General features: G+C 40.8%; 1 protein-coding gene across 5 annotated transcripts in view; it reads left to right on the top strand.

Annotated features, from left to right (window-relative positions):
* Nucleotides 1-485: 485 nt before the first annotated feature.
* cald1a (caldesmon 1a) overlaps nt 486-19,131 on the top strand; it is a 79,672-nt gene continuing 61,026 nt past the window's right edge. The window contains exon 1 of one of the 5 annotated variants that reach the window (XM_042511401.1): nt 486-609. The gene's annotated coding sequence lies outside the window, so the exon portion shown is untranslated. The remainder of the gene's footprint in view (nt 610-19,131) is intronic. The other 4 variants (XM_042511403.1, XR_006107044.1, XM_042511404.1 and 1 more) reach the window with 4 other exon arrangements.

Here is a 19,131-nt window from a genome sequence, read left to right as displayed (position 1 = left end):
TCCATCCAGGTCTTGTATGGTTTTTGTTCAGGTTTTGTAGGTTTATAGATTAATGTAATTCCATCCTTGTTGAAATTTGCATCAGATTGTAATGGGACAAATCTCTTAGATTGTATTCATACGAGGCAAAAAAGAATGGTAATCTAATCACCACATTAGCGTTACTATTAACATGGAAGCTTTCAGGCCTGCCTGCACACAGCCCTCCTTTCCTAAGATTAACATTTCGTATGATCGCTCCTGACAGATTTTTTTTTTTTTTTTTTTTTTTTTGCAGAGGCCCTCCGAAGGATAACCAAAAAGGGCACTTTCTGCCTAAAGTCACTTTCGCTTTTCGGAAGTTCTGCACAGCTTCTTCGCATCGGGTTGATACTTTTCATTTTGCACTCGGGCTGGCTTTGTGAGAGCGGTAGTTCAGGGATTTTTTATAGAGCAGACTGAACTGAGCCAAGAGTAGATGTGCGGTTATGTCTTAAAGGGAGGGGCTTGTACGGCTATTCAGTTTGGTTTTTATCATTGAGCGTAGTGGAGGACCGACTGCAGACTGGCTCCCTCTCCTCTCCTCACACTCGACTCAAGAGCTTCACTTTGTCCCGTTAAGATCCACAGGTAAGCGCAACTAAAACTTTCAACTGCCTGCAAACTCTTACAGTTTCAAAAACGTGATTAGGATGAAAATTTATGACGCTCTGGTGCTTCAGAGAATGCATTATATGGCGATGGGAGATAATCACATTATGGGTCTCCACTGTGCGCATGGGCTGATACTTTTCAGGATATATTGGCTGCAAGCCGCTCCCTCTTTGTGCGCCAACAGTTCACTAAAGGCAAAGTAAACTCCTGATTGTGAGCTATAATAAACTTTTCTATGGGCCGAGCGGTGACGCTGTCATGTTAATGTTTTGTTAACCGCGGGACAACACAAAGAAAAGTGTCCACTCCTGTAATGCGCGCTCAGTCCTTCAGGGCGGGGGATGTCTCCAAACTCAGCCAAGTTTCTCATCGCTTCAGCAGCTCTATATAACATGTAGGCTGCATGCTGCAAATGTGTTTAAAGTTGACATCACATGTTTTTGGTTGTTAATAGTATTCATAGCACCCTCAAACAATAAAATAAAGCTGTGCTCTTGAGCCATTGCTACAAAAATGTGGATAAACCTGTTGAAATGTGACATGTGGAAGGTGTACAGAGTTGGCTATAGGCAAAGATGGGTCCCATATGGTTACCAGCACACCGCATGTCCCCTCCAGCATCAAATTTGACCATAAGATCGTGCTGAGATACAGAAGGCAATTGTCCTTTTGGTGTATGAGCTTTAAACACATCCAGCATCTCCTGCAGACAAAGCCACAGGGCAAGTCTTGCAAAAAAGACAGGCCCAGTTCACTTCGCAGATGAATCCACTTCTCATCGTTTCGAGGTATCACATTCTTTGCAATCCCACCAAACCCCTGAGGCAAAAGGCTCTCTTCAACTCTCATTGTACGTGAGTTGGCCAGCAAGTCTTTTGATCTCGGCTTTATTACATAGTAGTATCTGTGAAATGGAAGCATGGAAAATGGGAGAGGGTGGAGGGAGAGGACCTGCACAGGGTAGATCTGGGTTTTTTTGTTTTTTTTCTTTTTTGAATGCTTTCGGGCCAGAGACAGCACAGTAATTGTCCATGAAACTGTATCTGATAAGTTGTGCAGTGTTTGGAAAACACGTGGAGAGTGCCCTCAGCTCCTTATAAGGTGCAGGCCCAACCTGGTGACAGGTGATTGGAATAGCCTCAGGAATGCAGAGCATAACAGCCCTCCATTAATGTTACAGCGGTTCCCATCATTTTTGGTCTGCTGTACCCCCACAGACCTGTCAAAAGAAATAAAGTACACCACCAGTCACATTCAGAATGCTAATTTGGACTTTCAGACTGGATGCTATTTAACAGTACATTATATGAAAGTGGATATTGCTACAACTTCTTCATACAATATAACTTAAACTTGAACTAAAACTAAACTAAATGTTGGTTTTATTTCAGCCATCTATCCATTACTTTTAGCTAACTATTTTACCTGTTTTTCAAGGATTTCAGCTACTTCAACTATTTTCCTCTACTTTCAGTTCTTTTACCATTTCAGCAATACTTTCAGCTATCTGTTTTAATCATTTATCCATTACTTTTAGCCAGCTATTTCAACAGTTTATTACTTTTAGCTATTTTGACAGTTTATTACCTTAGCTATCTATTTTAACCATTTATCTATTAATTTTAGTGAAAAGTTAGCTAAAATTAATGGATAAACCGTGGAAACAGTATCAATAGTTTTTCCTTGAGTTTTAGCCAACTATTTCAAGTATTTATCAGTTACTTTGACATAACTGTTTTGTTTATCCATTGTTTTAAGTAAACTATTGCATAGTTGCAATAGTATAAATAGTTTTTAGTTTTATTTATCAATACTTTTAGCTAAACTATTCAAGCAGTTTTTTACTTTTAGCTATTTTAACCATTTATCTGTTACTTTAACTTTCTGTTTCAACCATTTATCCGTTGATTTTAGCTAATAGCAAAAAGTAACGGTTTTACAGTCAACTGTTTATCCTGTCACTTTTAACTAATTATTTCATCCTTTTTTCAGTTACATTAAGAGAAGTGTTTTGACTGTTTATCCATTACTTTTAGCTCATGATTGCAAAATTGCAATGGTAGCCTTTAATTAGTTATTTATCAATTACTTTTGGCAACGTTTTTGGAATGTTTACCCATTACTTTAAGCTAAGGCTGGGCTATATAGAGAAAATCAGATTGCAAGATATTTGTGACCAAATATCTCAGTATTGATATGGCAGTGATATTGTAGGGTTGATTATTGGTGCTTTCACATAATACTTGAACACAATGAAATTTGTGGTAAATATTGATCAGTTATGTGGCTAATAACAAAGCTAATGCAGAGTTTAAAACAAGGAAAAGACAACACTTAACACTTAAATCCAACATCTATGACAGTATGTTGTAGGCTTGGGCGTCTATTTTTTTTTATAACTTCCTGAAATTTCACCAGGGTATACAGTGTGTGGAAGTATTTGTGTGTGAGGCTACCCTTAATTCACAGAGTTAGATTCGAAAATATGCTGTTATTCTCTGCGTCTTCCTCTGCTGTTGCTTTCCAGACGTTTACAGTACTATAAAATTCCCCCACCCTTCACCGTTGCCATTTTTTTCTCGCTCAGCTGCCTTTTTTTAATCAGCAGTCTGACCTCTAGTGGGGCATTATGTATGCTACATATAATACATCCTCAATACCACATCTCCATATGAGTTTAATAGAGAGATGAGTGTTCGTATTTTTGAAAGTAATGTGAATCATACTGTCTGGATTTCCGAATACCCTGGCATACTGTCCCGTGATACCACCCAAGTCTAATATGTAGTCGTATATCACAATATGTCAACGTTTTTCCTAGCCCTACTTTTACCTCACCATTTCAATTGTTTTTCCATCACTTTTGGCAAACTGTTTAGACTTCTCTGCTTGCTAGCTTTTCATGAACTCTCAATCACAGTAGTTTTCAGGTCTTTCAGCTGCCAGCTATTTAATCAAATGCCAATTTCCATTTAGTATTTAGTCTTATTTTTTAGCTACTCTATCTTTCTAAGTACCCTTCAGCAAATGCATTAGTTTTTTCTGGGATACAAGTACTACTGTTGTAAATCACTGCACAAGGAGTCTTTTCCAGTTTTTGCATACATGTTGAGATGCATATATGCTCTCACACAGCTATTTTAGGGCTGAAACACACACAGAAAACTGCAGTCTATACACTAAAATACATCTTGCGCTTTGTTGTGTACTCGAGGAGGTTTTTTATAATTGGCACGATATGATATGGGCGCAGAAGAATCTGGAGGTAATTGCACAGAGTGATAACAGGGGTTTGGCAGTGTGGGGCGAGAGCCAGGGCCAGGGTTAGGGCTGGGCGGGCAGGATGTAGGGAACATTGCCATGCATTTCCGGAGTCTGGCTCTGGACTGCACAGTGCGGTGAAGGCTTCTAGTTACTGTATGCTGGCTCCCTCTCCTTCTCCCTCCCTTCTCTCATGATTAAAGTTAAATGTTGGATCAGGTAATTATTGTGCATCATTCTCAACATAATCAACATGTGCTAAAGCACGGGGCATTCGTGAATCTGCCCGTTTGCAGTTATGTGTTAACATGCATGGAGTATATGTGGGCGTGTTGTTATAGTTTGATCCTAGATACTCATAATCCACTGCAGTATCAAGTTCCAAAGCAAGAATCCAGAGTTTCCTTGCAAGGCAATAGTTTCTTACCACCGCTGAGCTAAGGCAGCCAACCAAGTGGCAAACTGAATTTGAATAGAATGGAAAACTGGCAGAGGCGACTTGCTAACACACATGATCGGACTGTACTGTTCTTTTTTTTAAATAGATGTTTACCTATACTGTGTTCAGCTTGTAGGTTTCCCAAATGTGGTTCAGTTTCCAGTGATGGCATGCTGACATGTCAATCCAAACATACATTGTTTCTGCTCAGCAGGTGCCAGAGCTATTTTCTGCTTTCTCCTCATAACAGACCGGTGGAACTATGTCAAGCATGTTTCCTGTGTTCCCGTCTTTGGCTTAATTTTATGCAGATTTGTTTGTTCTAAGTATATGGTTTGAGACTGAGATGCTGCCCCAACGTGCCTGCAGAATCACAAGTAAAAATTATTGTTTTATCAGTGGTGTCCTTGTCATCAGTGTCCACAAGTTGCCTCACACAAAGTCTTATGTTTGTGTCTTCTGGACAACAGCAGGAGTGGGACAGGGTTCAGCTCATTTGAAGTGATTGTGATCGACGTGCAGCTAGCGCTCATGGGACTCTGGAGCTGGACCGGAGCCCCACGGCGTACTAGTTCTGTTCCCCCTCGTCTTTGAATTCGATAGCATGTAATTTGAATGCGCAGCATCCAGAACCGCACACTAAGTTGTATAATATGGTGAGCTTGGACGGACGGGCAGATCTTGAGTTTGGAAAAGAATTCTTAACTCTTTCTAGCGACGGTCAACAAGCGGTAGGCAGGGACTGGTAGCGCTGCTTAATTGCTTGTGAAGTCGCACGAGGGCATGAAACCTTAGAGGATGTTTATTTAGGTCCTGGAAAATATGCAGTAAGAGTTTTGCAGATGTTTGTGATATAGATTTAAAATTCCTGTCATTTAAAAACCATATTATGCAGCCAAGATGACATGGAACAGTTCTGTAGGGGAATATTCACGGTGGATGTTCTGGCGTTTGCACAATTAGTTGTCTCTTGGGTGATGGAGAATGCTTACTCTCCTTTTTCCCCCCTCTTCTCCTCGATCCACACCCTCTTCTTTAATAGATTCACCACCGAATGAAGTCTTATTTAATCAAACCACATCTGCAAAGCTATTTTCAAGCCACAGATTTGATACATACACATGCATGAAGAATTTCATAATGATCTTTCCTCCCAGGATCTGTATCTTCCTTTCTTTCCAAACTATTTCCCAAACTTTGATTCTCCTGACTGAAGCAGTCATGTGGGCATGAAAGACCTGCGTTTGAATTCCTCTGGGCTTTAGTCACACTCTGATGAAGAGGGTTTGTTAGATCAGCCTCTCGCTCGTGTCGTTTTCTGACTTTAAAGTGCTATCACTCAAGGCCAGATTGCCTAATAGACAGCATGGCATGTCGGTGTTGGTAATTGGCATATTGGCCCGCCATCTGCTAGTTGCCAGATGCCAAGCTCTGCCAGAAGTTTCATAGCAATAAAAAAAGACTATTGTATTTTTTCCCTCTAACTAAATCTTTTTACTGGGTGATGATTTAATTCATGAGGCAGCCTTGGTTCATATCTTAAAAGGTAAAACCTCCTCCCGTACTCACGCGGTCAGCATTTCATGGGGTTTTTGTGGATGATTGATTGTGCGAGAGTGAGGTCAGCGCTCCTGAGCAGCATTTCTGATGTCATCCTACAAAGATGCATGTTCTCCCCGTCTGTTCCCCAAAGCGGGCTGTTCGGAGAAGCGTACAACGTTGTTAAGAGGGGACATTTAGCCTTTGGGCTTCTTCTCATCTGATAAAACAAGCACAGGAAATGTCTCTGTTAGCTGATTGGCCTTGTGTTTTCCTTCGCTGTTCTCCCACTGGGACCTCAGACGTGCACAGTGTGTCCCTGTGGCAGAGCAACCACCTTACTTGTCTCTCTGCTAACAGCTTCATTAACTTTCCCTTCGCCTCTCTCCTCTCCTTTAACACCAATCTATTCCACCTCAGCCCTTTTCTCCCCAAAAGAAATGATTACTAAAACGTTCATTCTCACTTCACCCTACTTCTTTTCTTTGCCAGGTTTCCATTCTTTCCTGCCTGTCCTCTCTTCACCTCCCCTCCCCTCCTCCCCCCTCGCCTCTCCTCTCAGCCTCTCGTCTTCCTCCCATAGCGTCCAAAAACTAAACAAACATGGCTAATCAAGAGCCTGTCAAATCACCTTTTAAAAGTCCCATATTTTTACGGTAATGGGGAATTAAGGGAACGTGGAGGTAATAAGGTGATGTAAATCCCAGCGGCGTGTGTGAAAAATACCATTGAGTGTAAACACATGACCAGTGAGGTCATGTGTTTACACAGTCAGCGAGGTTAACCGCTCTATGAATCGCATGGGGAAAAACAGACAGGGCAGTGTGCAGGTCAGTTATAGGCCTGCCGGATTTATGTGGCTATAGAGGCGCTGCGTGTGCTGAAGTGTGTATGGCGAATGTGAAGGACAGCGCCGAGAGTCCATATTGGACGCCTGCCATCATGGGAGTGAGAACTGGCGAGAGTGAGATCGGGCTTGCATGCAGTAATGATGGAAGTGAGGACTTACCTCATACACATAAAACAATCACTGTGTCCTTACATGGGTATTCACATGAATCAGACTTCTACTGTAATTGTGTTTCTTTGGAAGAGCTTCAGAGTTGAAAGTATGTTTTAGTCCAACTGACTTTTGAGTATTTTAACATGAATTTTAAGTCTTGGTGTAAAATGGGAAGAAAATACAATGTGGTCTCACAACTTATTTATTTAGGAAAGCGACTAAAGATTATTTTCACCATTCAATCTGCCATTTCTTTCTTGATTATTAATGTAATTTGTCAGTTAAAAGAATTTATTTTTATAATAGTAAAAATCTGACAGAAACAGGGCGTTTTCGCATTTGAGAAGGAAGATTCAGATTTTCCTTTCCATTATTTTTCTTTGGTAGTGACCTAAACCTGCATTCGCTGTTTTTTGGCAACAGAAACAAGCTGCAAAAATGTCACTGAAACATCATTACTGTTTAAGCTGATAAAGCAAATGTGTCAGAAAAAGAGCAACATTATCATTCATTTGGAATTATATTTCTGGTCACCTGACTAAGGTTGGGTAGTGTCCACATTTGAACTGATTTTGGTATTTGAACCTAGCAATACCTTTTTGGTTTACTCTCTTTGTAATAACTAAAATGTAATTTTTGAATAAGCTGCAGGGGGATGCAGTAGACTGGAATACAGTTTTGCTCCTCTGCTCTTTTCTAATCACACAGAGTTAATCCTTTGTGTCCATCTATCTGTGTGTGTCCATTTGTCTAGCAGTGATACCAAGCTATTACTAAAGTAATATTTTTATAAAAGTAGATCAGACAGTGAAACTGTTGTGGCAGATTTGAGCCACATTGCTGTCTTTCGAGCATCAGGGCACTTAGCAGCATTGCTGCCTCTTTTCTAAACCTGGCATACTAACCCAGATGCACTCTCAGTTATCAACATTTGGCACACATGGGTTTAATGTGAATCTGTAATCAGTTGCAAAGATGAAATTTGGTCAGTACCCTTAAAAGTACAGAGTTTGTGTTGGGTGTCAGTTTTTTAACTTGATGTCATCAGCTGCCATGTGTTGCTTGCAGTGTGAACACAGCATGGAACTTGCGCAGCACCTGTGCTTTTACCAATATATTGTTGATGTACTATTTATTTAGGCACTAGTTCCTTTCTTGCACTTTTGTCTGCAACCATCTTGTCACACCTTTCCTCCTTCATCTACACAGTGTAGTACGGCAGTACTGATCGAATAAACGTCACTTGCATGTGTGCAGATGCTGAGCAGTCAGACGATGCCTAAAGGCAAGGGCTCTGTTTGATTGGCCAGACTTAAAAGCAAGGTGCAAATCAGACAGAATTGCGCCTTCAGACAGAATGTAATTTAATACGTTGGTCTTAGGTTTGGGAGATACAGTATGTAAGTTCATACCTTCCTGAAATTTCACTGGGGTATGTGGTATATGATGATATTAGTGTGCGTTGCTAACACCCTGAGTGCCCTTACTGTTAAATTTTTTGGACTAATAAACCAACAGAATGTTAAAAAAAGTGATTTTCTCACACCTATTTTGTTATTAAACAGAGAAGTACAACTGTACACCTTTTGAATTCACCTTCTCTCGCTCAAGGAAGATTGACGAGGCTTAATTGCTTTAACTAATCAGTTGCAGTCTTTTACATTTTAAATCATGTAACTATATATAGCTCTGTAGGCTTATTGCGAAGATAAACCCCTTTTACAAACCACATACTGTAGTTATTATAGTGTGTGGTTGATCCATTGTTAATATGAAAATATTGATGCAGCAGTTTTAACCATTCATTGACATATTAAAAGTGTTGGGTGACTAGTTTTCTTTTGGTCTGGTACTCATTTAATCAACTCTTTTCAACACTAAATAAAATCTTATTAATTCACAACGCCTCTTTCTGGGTCTGGTTTCTCAAGTCAGACTCTACACATGTGTCTTACAGCAAGGCACATTGTTTGAAATGGTCTGCATCCATCTTTCCCACCTGAATAAGCCAGTCAGGCAGCAGCACAGTCTGAGGTCTGTGTTGGGGCTGCAGTCGGGAGCAGCAGTAATTGTTTAAGAGTGCATTTATAGAGTGTACTCTTTGTGCCTCCTAATCAGAAGCATACTCCGGCATTTACATACGAGCCTCGGAGGATTGCTCAGGAATGCATTACACTCAAAGCAAGCGGACGGGAGAGTAAGAAAGCCGGCCCTAGTGGGCCACTCCGCTGTTGCCATTTCTTTCCACTTCACATGTCACTGCCCCTGTTGGGCGGGGGGTTAGATAAGTGGGGGGTGTGAGAGTGATTAAGGCTGAAGATCAAAAGCTCGGAACGGCTGATGTGAAGCCTTTCCTACCTTCACACCAGTAATAAATACAGGTTATGTGTCTGTATTTGTGTCTTTGAGACAACAATACCGACTATTACTCAAAAAAGTAGAAATCCAATGCTCTCATCTGTCTACCTATGAGACTTTTATAGATTAGATCTGTTTTTGTGGATTCATTTCAGTATGCATTAGGTAATTTGTCAGTTTTTCTCTCTGTACTCTAACTCGAGTCTGGCAAGGGGACAAGGAGAACAAAAATATGGCCTCAGAAAACCATTTTAATCAGACAGTCGTCCGCAGGGACAGAGGCTGGCATAGGAGAGCTCTTTACCTCATCAGAGCTCTGCCAGTGGTGATTGGGAGAAACACTCAGTCAGGTTTTTATTGAATAACCCCGGCTCTGTACTGGAGGGGTTTTACTGTAATAGAGCAGCTCTACGGCCGCCGAGGTGACAGCCAAATGGTACTTATTAAACTAAGGGCTGATTCATGCTATATCCCCTACTGCAGTTTAACCTTGTTGGAGGCTTACGACCGAGGTCCAGTCACTTTTTTTATGACTAAGATACATGTGCACACGATTATCCCCTGATCAGATGGCAGAATTCACAAATTTCCAACATATTTGATATCTTTCTTCTTTCAGTTTAAGTTGTAATACCCACTTGAACTACATGTTTAGATGAAGGCTTTCTTGGAGATGCATGTTAGCAAGTCGACAGGGATAATAGCTGCGGGTCCCGTCATCTCTGCCTATTTACCGAGTACACAGCTCTCCGCACAAATTGAGCATGACGTCTAATGGAGTGTGAGCGTGGATTAATTACCCCCGTATTTAGACTAATGGCTCCTTCTCTTGTGATTAATGATGACACATGTCACACGGTGGAGGGCACAGCTAAAACATGTGAGCAGTTTTATGTGAAAATGAGATATCTGCCATTTAAATATTATGATGTTTATATGAAAACGCTTTTTGTTTTGAATTTCATTAAAGTCATAAATCATTCAGTGCCCTTTATGGGAATATGGGTTTGCATGAAGAAAATTTAGCTTTAAATAAAAAGCAATGAACACAGAGTGACAAGTTTATATATGGTGATATTGGTTTGTGAATTATTTGGTGGTGTGTGATGATTTGCAAGTATGACATAGATAATTGTGCCACAGAAAAGAGATTTTCTTTTTTTCCCCAAATTTAGTACCAGTGATGATATTTAGGAGCAAAAGTGCAATTTTGTACAATGATCTGACTGATTTTTGAGGGCAATAACGCTGTCAAAATTGAGAACTTAAAAAATTTGATGTACCCTAGAAAGTAGTATTTTTCTTAAATGCAACACATAGAAAGTGTTAGTATAATCTCTTGCAGGGGATGTATTTTGCAAATTTTCAGGTTCAAACTTTTATGTAAGGTTTTTTAACTGTTTACATGCTTTAATGGACAAAAAACACTTTATTTACCTCATACTGTCAGTGCTGGAACACCTGTACCCTCTATCTGAAAGGCTCTGTTTTAGCGCCTGTTTCTTTAAGCCCCAAATGTAAATACTCAGTCTACTCTGATTGGTCAGCGTTTCCGTGAGAAATAGCTAATTAAAGCTTCTAAACAGAACTAGACAATTTCCAGTACGATCCAAAATCATGGAGAAATTTTAATTTCAATTTCACATTGGCAACCAAATTTACATGTGTCCCTATGTTAGCATGTAGCTACATGTTGCAGTGTATGTAGTTGTGTTCCTGGAGCAGATGAACATGTAAAAAATCTGTCACACTGTGACGTTGTACTGTAGCCACAGTATAAAAAAAGTGTTTCGAGAACAGTAGGAAACCTTAAGTTTTTGCTCCCCAGATTACTTCTGCGTGTGTGTACCTCGTTATTTGAAACTTTGGCCAAGTTCAAAATGACTGTTCTTCACAAAATAATACACACAATACCATCAAGTATAATAGAGTGCTGCAGGGATAACCTTTTTGACCTTTTTTTAACCCTGGTCAAAAGACCTATTGGAACGTTTATGATACGTGTTTTGTTCAGCAAGATAATCTTCACAAATGAAAACCACTTACAGGATTTTGAAGCGTTAAAGCAATTGGCATGAGTGAAAAGATAATGTTGGGCTATAAACCAACTACACTACTGTAACATGACTTCACATTGCCACCACTAAAAGGCTATAAAGCCGTGTTTTGCATGATGGCAACACTGTGTCTAAATTACCCAAAACATGAAGCATTTATGTACATCAGTGTGTTCATACTTACAAGCCCATACATACAAAATTACCAATATATCTGCAAAAAGCTAATATACGTAGGTCGAGCTCTGCCAATTTTAGGCTGGTTTTGTATATTGGGGAACTTGTTTGTTTTTTGGAATGATTTTGTAAGGATATGGTTTGAGCGAATGGTTTTATGTGGATTGTTGATGGTTCATTGGATCAGATGTTTAAGAAGGTACAAATTTGGTCGAGTGCACTCGGGTGGGATGGGGTGCCTATGCTGGCTGGCCTCATTAAACCTGCCTTAATGAGAAACAAAACACCCAGACGCCCCCCTAGAACAATGGGTTCTTGTTATCAAAGAGTCTGCATCCCGTGTATGATGGAGTCTGGCTTGCATCCCGGCCGATTTTTCATGAGGCTCCGTGTGCCCGTGTCGAGCCCAGAACCCCGCAGTGCCACTCACTTCTGTGACAGCCACCTGGGAGACCACCTTGGAAAATGGGCCCCTATTAGTTCAGGTTAGACTTAATGACCAGTAATGGTACACCGGCCAAGCCAAACTGTGCAAAAGGGCTCCGGGCAGGCCGAAATGAAATACCAGTCACTCAAGCTCTGAACATAAACACAAGGTGGGTGGTGGGTGGGGGTGAATAGGTATGTCTGTAGGTGCATGTCTGTGTGCATGATGGGGTTCAGACATGCACCTATGTGTTTGAGAGCAGAGGTGACCCAGATGGAGGAGACAGTTTTCGAATGCGAGGAGATGGATGAACCCCCCATGGACAGATTATAGCCGCGGGGGGATGGCTGTGGTTTTGAATTTATTCCCATTTAGCTCTGCTGCTTTGTGAACCAAATCTTATTTCCAGTTTTGCCATCAGCTAATATAAAAAGCTTGCAGCAACTTCAGCGGAGCAACCAGAGAAGCCTCCTAAGAGCACTGCTCAATTATTTACAATTTCATGGCTGTCTGAGATATGTGTTATTCTAATAAATTTAGGAATTAGGGGGCTTAAGTACTGCACATATATTAACCTCTGAAGCTGAATTTTATCCTCAATTTGGTGGTAAATGCCACATCATACTAATGGCATTCAATGATGATCGCCATGGCCTAAATAGTCTGTGGTCTAGAATTAGCACAGGCATTAAAAGTAAGAAACTCCACCATTTAAAATGGTATGATATGAGTCAATCAGCCACTGAATAAAATTCCTTTTAGCTCCCAGGGAGAATGAGCAGCAGAGCTCCCAGGCCTGCAAAAGGCAGACAGAGAAACATAGTGTAATCTTCAATGACAGAGACAAAGGCAGAGGAAGAGAGAGCGCTTTGTTATGTCTCATGAAGCTCTAGGGTTTCCTGGAATTTCTGGCAATGGATTCCAAAGTCACATAACCACAGAAAAAGACATAGAGACAGACAGGGGGTGACTCTCCTCAAGGACACAGTTCAGGATGCTCTAATGACAATAGCTACTCTGCAGAAGTCAACAGTTGACTGTTAATCAGTTAACCACCGAGAATATTTTTACCAGTTACAAGTGTTGGTCTACAGATTAAATTTAATATTCTTCAGTTTACTGCACCGCCCATCACTTGGGTCTGTTAAGAGCCAGCTAGCTAGTGGAGCCGCTGATTCAGTAATTGTCGCTAATAACGCCATCCCGACCCAACAGCATTGCTGTGGAAACATTGAGTGTCCCGGAAATGAGGCCCAAAACCCGGAAATGAGTTAGCATTTCAAAACTCCTGGTTCCCTCGTCTGGACATCACTAGGTTCTTTGAATGGGTTTTTGGTAAGATGCCTGACATAAGGTCTGTGGTTAATACCAGCTGATGACAATTTTACGTTATGTTGGTTGGACAACATAAAATACTTCAACGTTGGTGGTGGTGACAGCATTAAGATGTGAGGGGCTCAAATTTTAGCCGAAAACCCCCTCAAGCATAGTTGAATGTTTCATCACTGTTAGCCCTTAGTATGTTTAATGGTGCTAACATAGTATTTATGGGGGTTTTGTGGTCAAAATGAAGCCGCTTACTCACCAGAGTGTCCTGGGGGGAGACCAGAAGGTGGACATAATGTTTCTGCAGCAGCACGCTTCCCTGCTGGGACGCCGTTAGCAACTGATCGAAGAATGAATGTCGCTGCTAGCTAGCTAACATTAACTCCCGCCGAGCGTGGTGCTGTGCATTGTAGAAGGGCTGGAACCAGCGAAGACTGAAGGCTGGGCGGTAGGCATGTTTCCACATGATAACGTGGCTGGCTGGTTGTCTGTGAGCAAAGTCAATAGAAAATAAAACACAAAGCAAGACAGTTACGACACAAAACATCAACATTTTACCATCAAAATGGATAGCATTTTGAAATGCTTTTTTTCTTATGAACCAGTTAGTTATTGGTGAATGGATGCTGTCCTTTTTTAAGCAAGGTTAACCAAAGCTGACATCCCTTCACTGTACACTGCAGACATGAAGATCCTAGTGTAGTGCATTGGTGGCCACTTTCACCTTTAGACTGACAGAAACAATGAACACAGTACAAACACACCTGCACAGAGCTCAGAGTATAAGGTGACATACATTACCTACTGTATACCTACAGATTAAAGACCCCCGCTCGGGCCTTTCACCTCAAGGGGGGGTGTGTACGGGTGCAAGCTGGCGGGCTGCCACACTAATAATAACAGTCAGTACAGCCATGCACGAAAATGAAATCTGGTAGAGCTAGTGAACTTTAGCCTCATAGATCCCTGAAAGGATTTGAGGTATGAGGAGAGTGGAATGTATTTTTTGGAAGGAGTGGTGAGCTCTTTGTCACTTAGAGAATGTGCATTCGCTGATTCCAAATCTTTGCTAATGCTTTAATACCATAAAATCTGATACTACAGACTACTGAATGGCAGAAAAACGCCACATTTTCCAGTGGGGTGAGATATCTGTTGGGATTTCATCTTCGTCTCAATGAAAGAGCTGCACATTTCTAGTTCCTGGCATCATATCTGTCAACCAGCGTAGGTGGACTGGGATTAGGACTGGTTTACTCCACTGAATTTTGTGCTGACTTGTGCAGCCCTTTGTCAAGAGCAATGCTCTGCCTTTTTCTATTACACTACTGCTTTGTTCCCTGTGCAGGTTGCACACTTGATATGTACCAGCTCACTTCATGACATTTTGAAATTAATCTCTTAAAACTAAAAGTAGTATTGAACATTTTGGTATTAATGCAATGCAAATGTTTAAATGTGTAGTGCATGCAAGACATAAAACACAAAGAGGACCAACAAGGTTGTGCGTCATTCAACAGATCAACAGTTGATTATGTTAACATGCCAAAAAAAGTAGGAATATCAAAAAGGCAGGGAATAAGGTGATGAATGTTAAGAATGCAGGTTTTAAAATATTAACCAAAAAAGTCAGTCATGAAAATCATTCATTAGAAAGGAAATGCTTTCAGCATGGTTGTTTGGCATTAAAGCTACACTTTAAAATGAGTTTTATCTGCACAACAGATAACATGACTGCATTTTTTAAAAGGTACTGATATGACTGAGGTGAGTGACAAACCTGCCAAAAATGTTCACAAGAGACTCTGCAGTTCCCCTCAGTTTCCTCTTAGCTTCTTTCGGCTCATTGTTTCATTTTTTTGCCCTGCAAGTTTATTGTTTTGATTCAGTCTCATCAATCCCATCTCTCTGTTTGCTACCTACCCAGCACCAAATGGCAGAGACAAATTGCATTTAGCAGCTGGTGGAGATCAAAAAAGAGCCAAAAGAAGAGTAAATATTGTAGTTACGTTTGCATGACTCCAGATAAAAGTTGATGTTGTTCTCTGTCTGCTTAGCTAGCTGATCAATTAATGCTTAAACATAGGCTTATGGATATTCATAACTCATTTGAAAAACTGTTTGAAGAAGGTTAATAGTAGCCTAACAGTGATGGACGTAAATGCAGATTTTGCGAGTCCGTAAACGCACTGCAGGCGCAACTCTCAGTGAGTTCGCTTTTTTTGTCAGCAGCAGTTTATGACTCGTGGTGGATAATTGATGTGTCGATCTGTTCAGAGCTGATCAGACCAATAGATGAGAAAAGCAGCTGCTGTGAGTGAATGCAAACTTTTTGACCCTGCAGGATCAATGGTTCAAGTTTCACTTGCGATGCGTCTAACATTTTTCTGCTCCGTCTGTGCCTAGAGTACGCTCTGTGCTCCGAGAGTGTGGAGCAATTAATATTCATATTGTATATATTTTTCAATGCGCTCCTAATGAACAGTCAAGCCCCAAAAATAGAAAATTCATCTGTGGTGGTAGGTGCTTTAATCGTGGCGGGCTGCCAAAAATAGATGAATGTGAGGGACCTTGGCCTACCACAAAGACCAACCATCACATCTTACATGAACAAGTGCTAAACAGCAACAATGAAGGAGAGAGATGTTCATATACTGTAGGCTATATATTAATGTATTTTTTGTTGCCCACAAACTCTCATGAACCCTCAGGGACTTGTTCTTTGCGTGTCAGGCGGATTATTGGGGATTAACAAAAATATTGAAGGAGTGTATGTTCAAGAACATGAGATTTATGTTTTTGTTTTGTGTTGTGGTATCAAATTGGGTATTGAGAATAATGGAATTTCAGTGGTACTGGTATTGACAACTAAATTTCTGGTATCGTGATGTGCCAATTTACTGATTCTTTCCATAACAAAAAGAAAAAAAAATCTCTGTCACCATCTGCTGAGTATACTGATTAGAGACATCTTCTACTTTCCACACCTGGCTGAAGAGTCCCAGCACATCCACCATTAAATGGCTTGGCCCCGCATCAACTCTCTGAGAGCATGTCAGGGCCGCATGAATACCCAGAGAGAGAAAGAGAGAGAATCATAGGATTGAAACAAAACATCCCCGGCTGTCTGCGCTGAAAGGCTGTCTATTATCATTCCTTTTTCTGACTTGCGTGTATTTTTCAAGTGTCTTGTCTGTGCGTTCCCTAAAGAAAACCTCTCATTTCTACCCGTAAGACTTAACATAAAGCACCGTCAGGGGATCACTACACCTCTTCACATCCACCGTGAGTAATAGACCCTCTTGGTCAGGTCATCTTGCTCGCCCGCCACCCCACCCACAACCCTGCCCGCTCCTTAATCTCCTCCTATCTCTCCCCAGGAATGCAGCCCCTTTATTTTGAAAAATACCTTGTCATGTAATACCCTTGAAAAGCCTTGCAGCACACTTCAAAAAAATTGGCATTCCGCTGCCGTGATTTACTGACTTGTGTGTTAAAACAAGGCAAGAGAGATAAAGATTTATGACATTTTGGAGAGATTTAACTAAATATGTCGTCTGCAAAAGTGATTTTCTTTGTGTTCTCCTGTGATGCGTGCGCAAAAAAGGCAAACTTGTGTCAGGGTTTGCTCTCGGCTGTCATATCTTCAGCAGGCTCTCAGTATGTGGGGGCATTGCATCATGCTTCTTAGCCTCACTCTAACCTCATGTATGTTTCCATGTAAGGTATGATGGGGAAGACGTCCTCTCTTAGTGTGGTTTGAGCCAGCCACATAAATCACTCTGCCGTTTATATATTTTTTTCACCCCTCCAGTTTTCTCTCCCTCTTTCACCAAGGTGTAATTTCTCTCTGGCCTCACAGAGCCACACGTCCACCACGACAGAAACGTGGCTTTTATAGGAGGCATGTCACAAATGTTCAGCAGATCCATTTTCTTTGCCTTAGAGAAACACATCAGGAACCTCTCAAGCTTTATGAGAAATACATTTTTATGTTCCACTTAATGTTTCCAGCATGTCATGTTATTGCCCGTGTACCAGAGGCTGTGGGCTGCTGTGGATCATGCTAATCACGTCTACTTTTACATTTTAGTCATTCAGCTTCGGTGCATATCCCAAGTGACTTATACTTATTAAAAAAAGTACAAGTTCAGGATCCAGCCTGGGGGCCTTATAGCCAGACATGCTGGCTTTGTTGCACTGATTGAAACTGTGATCTTTCAGTTTCTGGTAGGACTTTTGCTCACAAATCTGAAAGAAATCAAAGATTTTAAGCACACAAGAGGTCATCTCTGCTCCGTTCTGTCCTGTTTTTTTCCTTTTCCGTTCCACTCTGCTTTATTGCCATCAGCTGGATAAACCGTTCTGTAGCTGCAGTGTCGGCAGTAGCAGTGCTTAGGCTAAAAACCACCATATATCAGCACTCTGGTTCCACTAGTCTCCCTGGTCAGCTCACTAGTAGCAGATTAATGTCCTGTTGAGGAGACACAGACTCCTGCCCGGGCCTCATTTACTCTGACAGAAGGCAGGTGTCAAGACGGGCTGTCCTAAAGGAACAAGAGGAGGCTGCTTTTCCTTTGGAAATGGACACGAGAGAAGGATGAAGAATGGAGTCACGACAAGTCACATGTTCTTGTCTGCGTTGCTGTAAATGAGAAAACTCTGCCAACGGTGCAAGAGCTTTCCAAGAACATTAAATGACCTGTTAAGAAATTTTTTTTCTTCAGTGCATTGAGATTACTATCACCTCCTTTGTCTTTGGCTTCACTCAGCATCTGTCTGTCATTATTTATTTACAATCCCATTTAATAGACTTAAAAGTCGCAGTGCGCCCTGAGGTACTGAGAGACTCGATGATGTTGTCCTTTTGTATTCATCATAACTCTGTTTTGTTATGACAGGAAAATGATGTGGAAAAATTGCATGTATTTATTCATTAGTCCTGGTTTGTTTGATACTGGTATCGCGTGGGTTTCATGCTTTGGCCCCTTTTAAAGCATGTATGTTCTGACGTAGCATTTGGTCATGAGTGACAAAAACATGAAGGCTTTACTGTAATGTCCTTGTGGAATTACACAACATGGCTGTTAATATCACATGTCAAGTGCAGGGGTGCATATTTATTGAGATTATTTACATTCTGGATATTTGCACCAGAATATTTGATGTATTTTTTTAAGGGGTTGCTTACATAAGAGGGCTGCAGTGCTGAAAACTAAAACTGCTTGGATCCTGAGCAAACAGGAGAAGAAAGAGCTGGAATGGTTTGTTTATCACTTTGTTCTCCCCGGTTCATTTCTGGGCAGCAACACAAAAGATGTTCATTTTTAAAGAGTAATGATTTTTTTTTCTCTCTTTTTTTAGGAGATATTTCAGTAGTTTATTAAATTCAACACAATATCATGATGCTAGTAAAACTCTTTGTCTATCACTTTAGGGAGATGCAGCTACAGTTATTTCAATTTAAGTAAGCTAATCATCTTACTTTAGCATAAAGAGTGGTAGCAGGGAGAAACAAACTGCATAAAACCGTAACTTTTAATTTTGTTTTATGTATAAAGTAAATAGATTAAGTAAATGTTAGGTGGTGTTTTATACCCTTTGACAGAGCCAGGCTAGCGGTTTCCCCCTGCTTACAGTCTTTAAGCTAAGCTAAGCTAATGCTAGCTTAGCTTTAGTGTAATTCTAGCATACAGGCTCTTGGCTAGTCTTGAATTTCTAGCTATGGCTATCTCTTCCTTTGAGGGCGTAAAAAGGCTATTCTTTTAAAAAAATAATAATAATACAGGCGGTTCTATGTCACCAAGCATATCTTGAAGTGGTGTCTTGTGTGTAGATGTGGAAATGTAGGTTGTATCAGGATCTGTATGTAAAATTCAGAGCATATTAGTTGTCTGGACACAAATTAACA

The sequence above is a fragment of the Plectropomus leopardus genome, chromosome 22, assembly GCF_008729295.1.
Source record: "Plectropomus leopardus isolate mb chromosome 22, YSFRI_Pleo_2.0, whole genome shotgun sequence".
Taxonomy (NCBI): domain Eukaryota; kingdom Metazoa; phylum Chordata; class Actinopteri; order Perciformes; family Serranidae; genus Plectropomus; species Plectropomus leopardus.
Note: the sequence above shows the minus strand (reverse complement) of the source record. Positions and strands in the feature narration are given on the sequence as shown.